The sequence below is a fragment of the Neodiprion lecontei genome, chromosome 6 (genome assembly GCF_021901455.1).
Source record: "Neodiprion lecontei isolate iyNeoLeco1 chromosome 6, iyNeoLeco1.1, whole genome shotgun sequence".
NCBI classification, from domain to species: Eukaryota; Metazoa; Arthropoda; class Insecta; order Hymenoptera; family Diprionidae; genus Neodiprion; species Neodiprion lecontei.
In genome coordinates, this window is record NC_060265.1 from 7,224,957 (window position 1) to 7,234,043 (window position 9,087).

At 43.6% G+C, this 9,087-nt stretch overlaps 1 long non-coding RNA gene across 1 annotated transcript; it reads right to left on the bottom strand.

The window, feature by feature from the left end:
• Positions 1-1,234: 1,234 nt before the first annotated feature.
• On the bottom strand, positions 1,235-2,537 carry LOC124295094. The gene is made up of 4 exons (XR_006904994.1): positions 2,172-2,537; positions 1,859-2,082; positions 1,507-1,617; positions 1,235-1,266 (listed from the first exon to the last, which is right to left on the bottom strand). It is a non-coding gene; the product is annotated as an uncharacterized LOC124295094 (long non-coding RNA).
• Between the last annotated feature and the right edge of the window lie 6,550 nt (positions 2,538-9,087).

The window sequence follows — 9,087 nt, forward strand, 5'->3', positions numbered from 1 at the left end:
CTGAAGATATATTCTTCAGTGAACGGGTCGGTTAAATAACGCTGCCGTTCTGCGACAGTTGAATGATGAAAAATTTCGCTCCTATCCTTCAAATGTGTGTTGAAATACACTCAAAGTGTTAAGAAGCGTCGTTCTTTCTCTCCCTATCACCTTTCTAGGTCTTTAAACCACTACGCAGCGTTAAATACCGTCTCATATACGAAGCATCCATTCCATCTCGTTCAAAATTAGCGCATCCGTGATGTATTACAGTTACTCTGAATTTTTTTCCATCCGAATGCTTTTCGAAAAACAATTCTGCTCCTCCACCCAACGCAGATACTTCACTTGCGACCAGCTAAAACAACGTTTCGATTCTATGCCTATGAAAATTCAAGATCGAGAGAGCAAATGAAAAGTTGTTGGAATAATTATGAATACTAATGTTATGGAATACATGGAGCGCGCGTCGAATAGAATCCCATTTTGAAATGAATAATTCTTCTCTTCATATCATAGCTAATCTAGTAATATAGGTAAATAGGATGGTTGGAGGTGTTCGGAAATGGTAGGAGGTGGTCGGCGCTGGCAGAAGGTGATAGGGGATGGTCGAAAGTGGCCATTGATGGTGGGAGGTGGCAGGGGGAGGTAGGAGGTGTTCGAAAATGGTAGGACATTTCAAAAGTTAAAGTCGACGATGATCCGGTGCGTAATTTTATCGTTACAGATTTTCTTTTCCCGTGAGGCATAGAGTATTCAACAACGATAATGCAGTCCTTAAAATTCATCATTCATCTCTGTCTGAAAAGCTAATTCGCAAGGCGTTGTATTCTATTCTATTTGCATTATCAGAAAAATACCCGTACTCTACATACACTGTTTCTAATCTTTTGCTACATTTGGCTTAATCCCCATGCTTCCACAGCACGAATAGTCGGAAATGTTTTTGATTATCCATAATAAAATAAAAGAGGTAACAAAGCTTAAATTTATTGTTAAAGCTCTAATGAATACATCAAATTGCGGTCGAATTCATTTATTATTTGCACATCTCCTCTGTATATTTGATAAATTATTCCTAAATACGTTGAAACATATGTATTTATAATGAAATATCATGCAATGGGCTGTGTAAACTATAAACTATAATTTCTATCGAATAGCTGCTTTTATGTCAACAGGGCTTTGAGACTCAGTTCAGTTCGTCCTCCTCCTCGTCCACCTCCGACCACCTCCAACAATCGCCAACCACCTCGAACAACCACCGATAACCACCTCGGGTTGTACCTGGAATAGCAATAAATATTTTCAGTATAAGAACACATCAAAAACATTACGTAAGGATTCATATAATTAATTAAGTGATTGACAATATTAATAATTTCATTAGCGCATTCATAGCTACCGAATTTGTGCTTGCGCGGAAAATGAATTGAAACAATTTATTGTAAACGTGACAAGTCTGTAATATTTTAGATGAAATATAATTACAATTGTCATCAAATATTATAAAAATGTTTTACTCACCGAGCACAAATCCTCGTCCTTGTCGTCCAACTCGTTCTCCTTGTCTTCCTCGTCCTCCTCCTCGTTCACCTCCGACCACCTCCAACCACCTCCAATCACCTCGGGTTATACCTGAAATAGCAATAAATATTTTCAGTATAAGAAAACATCGAAAACAATCCGTAAGGAATAATATAATCAATTAAGTAATTAACAATATTATTAATCCCATTAGCGCATTCACAGCTACCGAATTTGTGCTTGCGCGAAAAATGAATTGAAATGATCTATTGTAAACGTAACAAGCTTCAAAAAATTTCAGATAAAATATAATTACAATAGCCATTAAATATTATAAAAATGTTTTACTCACTGAGCAGAAATCCTCGTCCTCTTCCTCCTTATTCACCACATGTCCCTGAAGTCGAGTTTCATTAGGTAGTGGACTTGGAGCGCAGAAGCTACGGAGCGCTTGTCCTGGAAGTTGAGTTTTACCAGGTAGCGGACCTGGTGCGCAGAAACCACGGAGCGTTCGTCCTGGAAGTCGAGTTTCACCAGGTAGTGAACCTGGAGCGCAGGAACCACGCAGCGTTCGTCCTGGAAGTCGAGTTTTATTAGGTAGCGGACCTGGAGCGCACGAAATACTGAGCGCTTTTCCCTGAATCAAGTTTCCCCAGGTAGCATACCTGAAGCGCAGGACACACGGAGCGCTTGACCTGCAAGTCTAGTTCCTGCAGGTAGTGGGCCTGGACAGCCAGAACTACGGAGCACTTGTCCTGGAAGTCAAGTTCCTGCTGGTAGTGGACCTTGAGCGCAGAAACTACGGAGCGCTTTTCCTGGATGTCGAGTTGTACCAGGAAGCGGACCCGGAGCGCAGGATCCAGGAGGTAGAGAACCCGGCACTCGAAATCTGCGGAGCGCGATTCTCATCCGCCCGCTCTATTGCGCGGTTGTTCCCAGACTGAGGAATTCAACTAGCTGATTTTAGATCGATGACGTCAAGAGAAAAAAATTTTGGGTGACGTCACTTTCTGAACATCCGACATCCAATCTTTGGTTTCGAACTTTAATGCTACGTATGATATGATGATGTATGATGTGATGTATGTATATATGATAAGATGTATAATGATTTTAATATTCGCATTTCAGACAAGAAATACGCACTTAATCTTTCCTGCCGATTCCAATACGATTCCGATTCACGTATTGTGGTATTGAATCAATTGACAGATTGACAGTCATGCGTGAGGATAATGCTGCCAACATGCCCTGGACGATGGCTATCTAAACTACTCTGAAAGCCATATTTTGTCAAAGATGAAAACACACCTCCATTCACATAAGCATATAAACGCTCAGGAATGGAAGACTGTAAACAACATCGATAAAAATTACGATACAATGTACATGTAGAAAGTAGGAATAATGTTCTAAATAAATCTAAATCTAAATCTGAATCTAACCCCTTTGCATTTTTACCGAAAATTTTCGCGATTTTGAAAAGTGCTGGAATCAATTCTTTGTGGCACTATTCCGACGTAATTTTGCGAGAGAAATCGATTGGGCGCAGTGTAGAGACGCCTGCGTGCAACAGCCAAAAAGGAAAAATTTCCCCGTATATTCTTTGTACCTTTCTAGCTGTTTCTAGATCCTTAACTGTTCTTTATGTCTTCGTTTGGATTTCACAGGGCCCGATGTGGAAAGAAAATTCCGCAAATCATTGATGCTCGAATTAAATTCTGCTTAAGAGTAGTTCTCGAAGATCCCTACAAATCATCGATTGCCACATGCAGACCTGTGATCGTTCCTATCCAAGTTTCCTGAAATTCATACGTATCTTACGCATGTCAACCCTGTTAACCAAAATTGAAACATACCAGAAGGATAATTTCTTTCGTCTACAGCTTTACTTACATACTCTGATTAATGTACATCAATGTCTTTGCCAAAAATCGAAACAATCTGAAAGATACCAAAAGGAATTACTACCACTGCCAGTGATGGTTCAATCCGGAAGCTTTCGCTGGTAAAGCAGCGGTGGTGCTTACCTACCGCTGGCTTGCAAGCACTTGTTACTATACAGTAAAAGCCTTGCGGACAAGCTCAGTTTTCTTTAGTCTCGGTAACGTCGACATCGTGACACCTCATTCATCGACGTTATTCACCCCAAATTCATCCTGTCCTCAACAGATGCCAACACGTACGCGTTCACCTTGATAATCGGGAAAATTAAAACATACATAAAAATGCACATGGATTGATCTTTCAATTCCAAAGTTATTTCTTATAATTAGTATATGTGACAAAAATGATTTAACTCGGTCGACAACAACAACAATTACGTACAACATAAAACGTGCACTTATGCGAAGCCCTATTATGTCAACCAATTTTGCTGAAATATAATAAATTTCATCCGTGTACCAAAAAACGTAGGTATACGAGCATAAATTTTTCATTCCTTAATTGCCGACATAAGATGTAGAAATCTAAGGATGTATGTAGGTCCGGACATACACTCAATACGAACATATAGAGCACGGCGAGATTAGAATACAAATCAATCAGGGAAACGGCCCACTGCACATTTAATTTCCATTCTCCCCCGTACGGCGTTGGCGGAGAGAACCGAAGTCGATTTCTCTCTTTCTCTCTCTCTCTCTCTCTCTCTCTCTCTCTTTCTTTCTCTTTCTCTCTCTCTCTTTCGGCGGTATCCTAGGACCGTCGGTGATACGGTTGACGGGGGTGACTCGACTCCTACCCCGAGGGCGCGGCGATACGTTACTCCGGGAGCAGACGTCGCTGCAGCAGCAAAATCCCCCAGCTACCCTCGCCTCGGCCAGCGCCAATTCCAACTCCAACTCCAACTCCGACTCCAACCGCTGCTTACCCAACTCTGCCACGGGCTGCCGTCATTGCCAGCCAAGTTTATGGGCCAGACCGTCGCCCATAAACTGTACAAATGGTAAATCTACCGTAAGATCATCCCAGCCGAAAATGATGTATTGCAGATTTTGCGATGAACAGGACATGCGAGCCGAGCCGCCTCCTCGTTCTGCTGACCCCCGTTAAGAGACGTCCTTAGTTGACCTCTTCGTTTTGATACTGCCAGTTATTACGCTCGTCTCAGATTTATCCTCTTCTCACAGACCCATCGTTTTCGTATTCTGTTACTTTGCAGACATTGCGATATACGATTTTATTGTATACACCGATAAAAATAATCTCATTGTAACGTTGAAATAAAGAGACTAAGTTGAATTTTAAACTCGACAATCGTTTCCAAACGTCTGAAATACTCTTACACTGTCATCTGATGTTTTCAGATCGCCCATAGTGGACCTCTTCGTCTCGATCCTGCCAATTATTTCGCTCATCTTCTCTTCATCTTCTTATCTCAATCCCATTATTTCCGTATTCTGTAAATCTGTAGAAATTATTGTACGAGCTTATTGTATACACTGTACGAAATGATTTGATTGTAAATATTGAAATGAATAAACTTTTTAAATTGAACTGCGATTCTAAGAGTCTCTTTCAAATATCCCATATACATAATTTACACTATCGCAAAGTTTGTGTTATTGGGTACACTGAAACTCGGATATTTTGAATTATCCAATTTCTCACCAGAATTGGAATCATTCACTTCAGGCTGGTCGTCATCAAGCTCGTGAGTAATTGTATTGTAGCTAAAGTCAAGCCGTTATAAAAATAAAATGGGGTACCTGAGCGAAAACAAATGACCAAATAGACGATAAGTAAAAGCCAGAGGAAAATGTTATTTGGTCTCAATACCTGTATACGTTTCCTGTTGATAGCCAGAAACAAGACTGTTTTTACACTAAACTGGGTCAACACAGCAAACTTATTCCTTTGATGAACACGCGAAGGTGTTTATATGTCTTTTATCTGCAATGAATACCAGATCAGAAACAGGAGCATAGAGTTGATTTCACCCTTTATAACGGTATTATACCACATGTTTCCAAGACCATGCGGTACCTTGTGTACGAAGAGTGTATTAGCATTAAGACGACGAGTGCCGCGGTGATGCAGTAAATTCGATCTCGATTACAGTTAATTTACTATACCATCGATACGTGCAAGTACGTGCAACGAATTTGCTCAGCTGTCTCACCCCGAGGCGAGGGTAGAAGTTCCCGGGTGACATTGGTCTTGCGGAACATTGGTTTATAGGTGAAAATACGAAAAGAATAAAGGTTGCCCAGGTGTTTCCGGTCGACTTGCGAATCTGAATTGGCGCGGAGGGTTTGTTGCGACACAGAGCCGCGGGCGAGAAGTATGCCATGCCAAGTTGGCCTTGGGCCCACCACTAATATCCTCGCGGTTCCAGGATCGTCGTCCCTGTGCGAAGGATGATTTCGACCCAGAGATTCCCGCAAGTACGGCACGCTCCGGAGGACACGGAGGATCAGCCGGTCCGTTGTGTCGCCTGCGGCCTTAAGCCGAGCTTTTTGCCGATACAGACGCGTCTCTCGCCGCGTACAATAACGCCTTCTTCCCGAATACCCATTTTGGGACTCGTTTCACCTGACTAATTCGCGACCGTGATTTTTCCCCGCGAGCGTTCACCCGAACCCGAAATGCGCGTTCCGGTTTGATGCCTGCGCGATGCTTGCCGGCAGTTTCCAATCACTTTTCCGCAATTACACGCGTCGGCTCTTTAACTTTATCCCCTGCATCTGCCGGATTCCCCTGTTTCAGGTAGCACTCCGCGGAGCATGCACGCGAGTATACGTATAGGTATACCGACTTACCTGCGACCGCAGATTATATCAGTCTAGGCGTATAATAATGGACGAACCGCATGCACCCGCCATTATGCTGTTATGCTATTATACCGAGCGAAGCATTGTCGGAAATCAACCAGCGATCGTGGAGGCATTATGGTTTCACCCTATAACCAATTCTGCAGGAAGATCGGGGTTTACGACGGTACACGTGTAAGAATTACAGTTGAACCGGAGTGCATAGTTAATAGGAATATCTCGAATAAATCGCGATATAAGTTTACCCCGCCACTTATCGCCGTAAAACTGTTTTACGACAACTTTTTTTATTATTCCCGAGCTATTATTGAGCAGGGTCATTCGCGGTTCATAAATTGATGGTTCGAAGTTCCCGAAACGCGTTCTCCAAAGGGCGCGGAAAACCATCGTCGTGGCAAAAGTCGGATGATACTTAATAATATCTCGGTATACGTAACGCGTGGAATGCGAACGTCAGAGGTTCATGTACAACCGAGTAAATGGACGGATCTATCTGCATATAAAAAAAACGTTCAAACGCACGGAGAGACCGTGGAAATCCTTGACTTCAATCCGATTTGGGTGCGGGTCGAAAAACACACCCACGACCGAACCGCCGCCGAGATCCCGGCGGAGTAGAAATTGCTTTTAGCATTTCGAGGATTCTGAGCTGTATGAAAGCTGCTCGGGAGATCGAACAAGCATTGTGATCGATGTTTGCGATAAGACACCTTATACCGTCCCGGTATCATCCGCGGCCTTTACTTTCCGATTGTTTCGTCGCCGATGGAATCGACCCGCTTTTAAAACAATGCACGTTACGAACATGGAATTTCGTATAAAAGTGAAGAATCTCGAGATACGTTGTGTACTTTTTGGCTCGAGTCGTAGGCGGATGTGTTTTTTCTTTCCTCAATCTCCGCCGGGTGTTTCATCTGCAGTCCGCAAATTATCGTCATACGTAACTCGAAAGACAATGGCGACACCGTTATACGAGCACAAAGGAATTGCTGTGTGGGTAATAATTTTGAAACGTGGTATTTTAATCTCGCGGATACCTTTTCTACGTGGCGCACAATCTAGCAAAGAGCAACCGACACCACCCGTTCCCTTAATTTCTTCCTTCGTCCCCCTTTATCTCGCAGCAAAGCGCGCGAGCAGCTCAGCAACGTTGCGATAACACCGGAAAGACTGGCGAGAGGAGCCAGGGTAAAAATATGATAATGTGGCTCTATTCATACAGCTCATCTCGATGCCTTGCGACAGGAAAAAATAATGGTGAACGAAAAAAATGGAAATAAGAAAAAAAAAAAAAAGAAAAGAAAAGAAAAAGAAAACAATCCGGCAGAAGGGAATGAAAAGTGAAAAATGAAACAGACGCTGCAGACCGAAGCCATTGTGATTCTCGCGCGTTCATTATTCGTGCGATCACATCCGGAAAGAATTTTGCCACAATGTACCGGGGAGCCGTAAGTTTGTTGGTTACGTGAACTGCAGTTAATAGTCGATAAAGGGTTCCAAATGGGGATATAATCCTTATTGAGTCCGGGGTGGGCGGGTTTTCCGGGAACTTAATAGATTATCCTAAACTGTTCTATTGTACAGGGGAAAGCGAGTGGTCAACAGCGAGGAAAAATCGGGGTTGACTGGGAAAGGGTGAAGACGAAGAAGAAGAAGGGGAAGAAGACGAAGAAGAATGGACAATGTCCAGCTTTCTAATCGCGTAGGCTATACCCCTCGGCGATATTAGTCGAGGTCATCGCGATGCGTTAAGAGGAGAAAAGTCGAACGATGGGCATCGCGTTTCTACGAGTGCCGAGGAGATAATTGCGGGACAATTCTAGTGGCGCGATTCGGGATCGCGGGGCTGCGAAAGGGGGAAAAAGCATCGTCCTCGGAGGCGGGATCGGAGCCAAGAGGCAAAAGAGGCGCATCGGGCAGAGAGACAGACAGCCAGGCAGCATCTGGTGCGGATCTCCACTCGACGGATTCAAACTCGCCGTCATCGCGCGGCCCCGTTGTCCCGGAGTTACTTCCATGACGGTGAGCCTGAATGCGAGCCGATACTCTCCGCGGGAAACCAACGAGCCTACCTACCCTACCCTAACCCTGCACGGACCATCCGGGTCCGTCCGTTCGGCCGGGTTCTCCGCGCCACGCACTCCTCTGAAATAATAATAGAAGAATGAAAATGAAAAAGAGGGAGATGGAGAGGTGGAGGGAGGAAAAACGAAAGAGGCGAAGGACGAGAAGAAGAAGTAATAATCTCTGAGATCTTTTAAAATCCATCGAAGCAGACGAATCTCCGGGATTGTGTTGCAGTGTGCGCCGTGTCTCGTGTATAGTGTTATACCCGCACCGTGCCCATCTCTCTGCGCCCGTTCTTCTGTGCTTTTTTCAATGTATCTTCTCCAGTCTCTCTCTTTCTCTACCAATTATGATGCGGGTATATTTATAATACAGGTATAGACAGGATACGCGTAACAATTTTCAAGGTATTTCTGTTCTTATCATCGTTCTCCTACAACGTCCTAATTCCACTCATACGTATCAATTCGAAGATAGGTACACGTGTACGAAAACCCCTCTTCTACTTCACGTTTCCATTCCATACTTCGATGCGGTTTAGAGAAATGCAATGTGGCCACGAGTTCGCGGACGGTACAAAGGTCACCGTCACTGCAAGTACTTGTCGGATCTCGCAACCGTAGGTCGAGCATACGTTGAAACAAGTAAAAGAAGTGAAATATCCCCAGAAAAAGGAGTTAAAGTCGAGAATCTGGAACAGGTATCGGTGATTGAATAATAAACAGCGTCACAGGTCGAA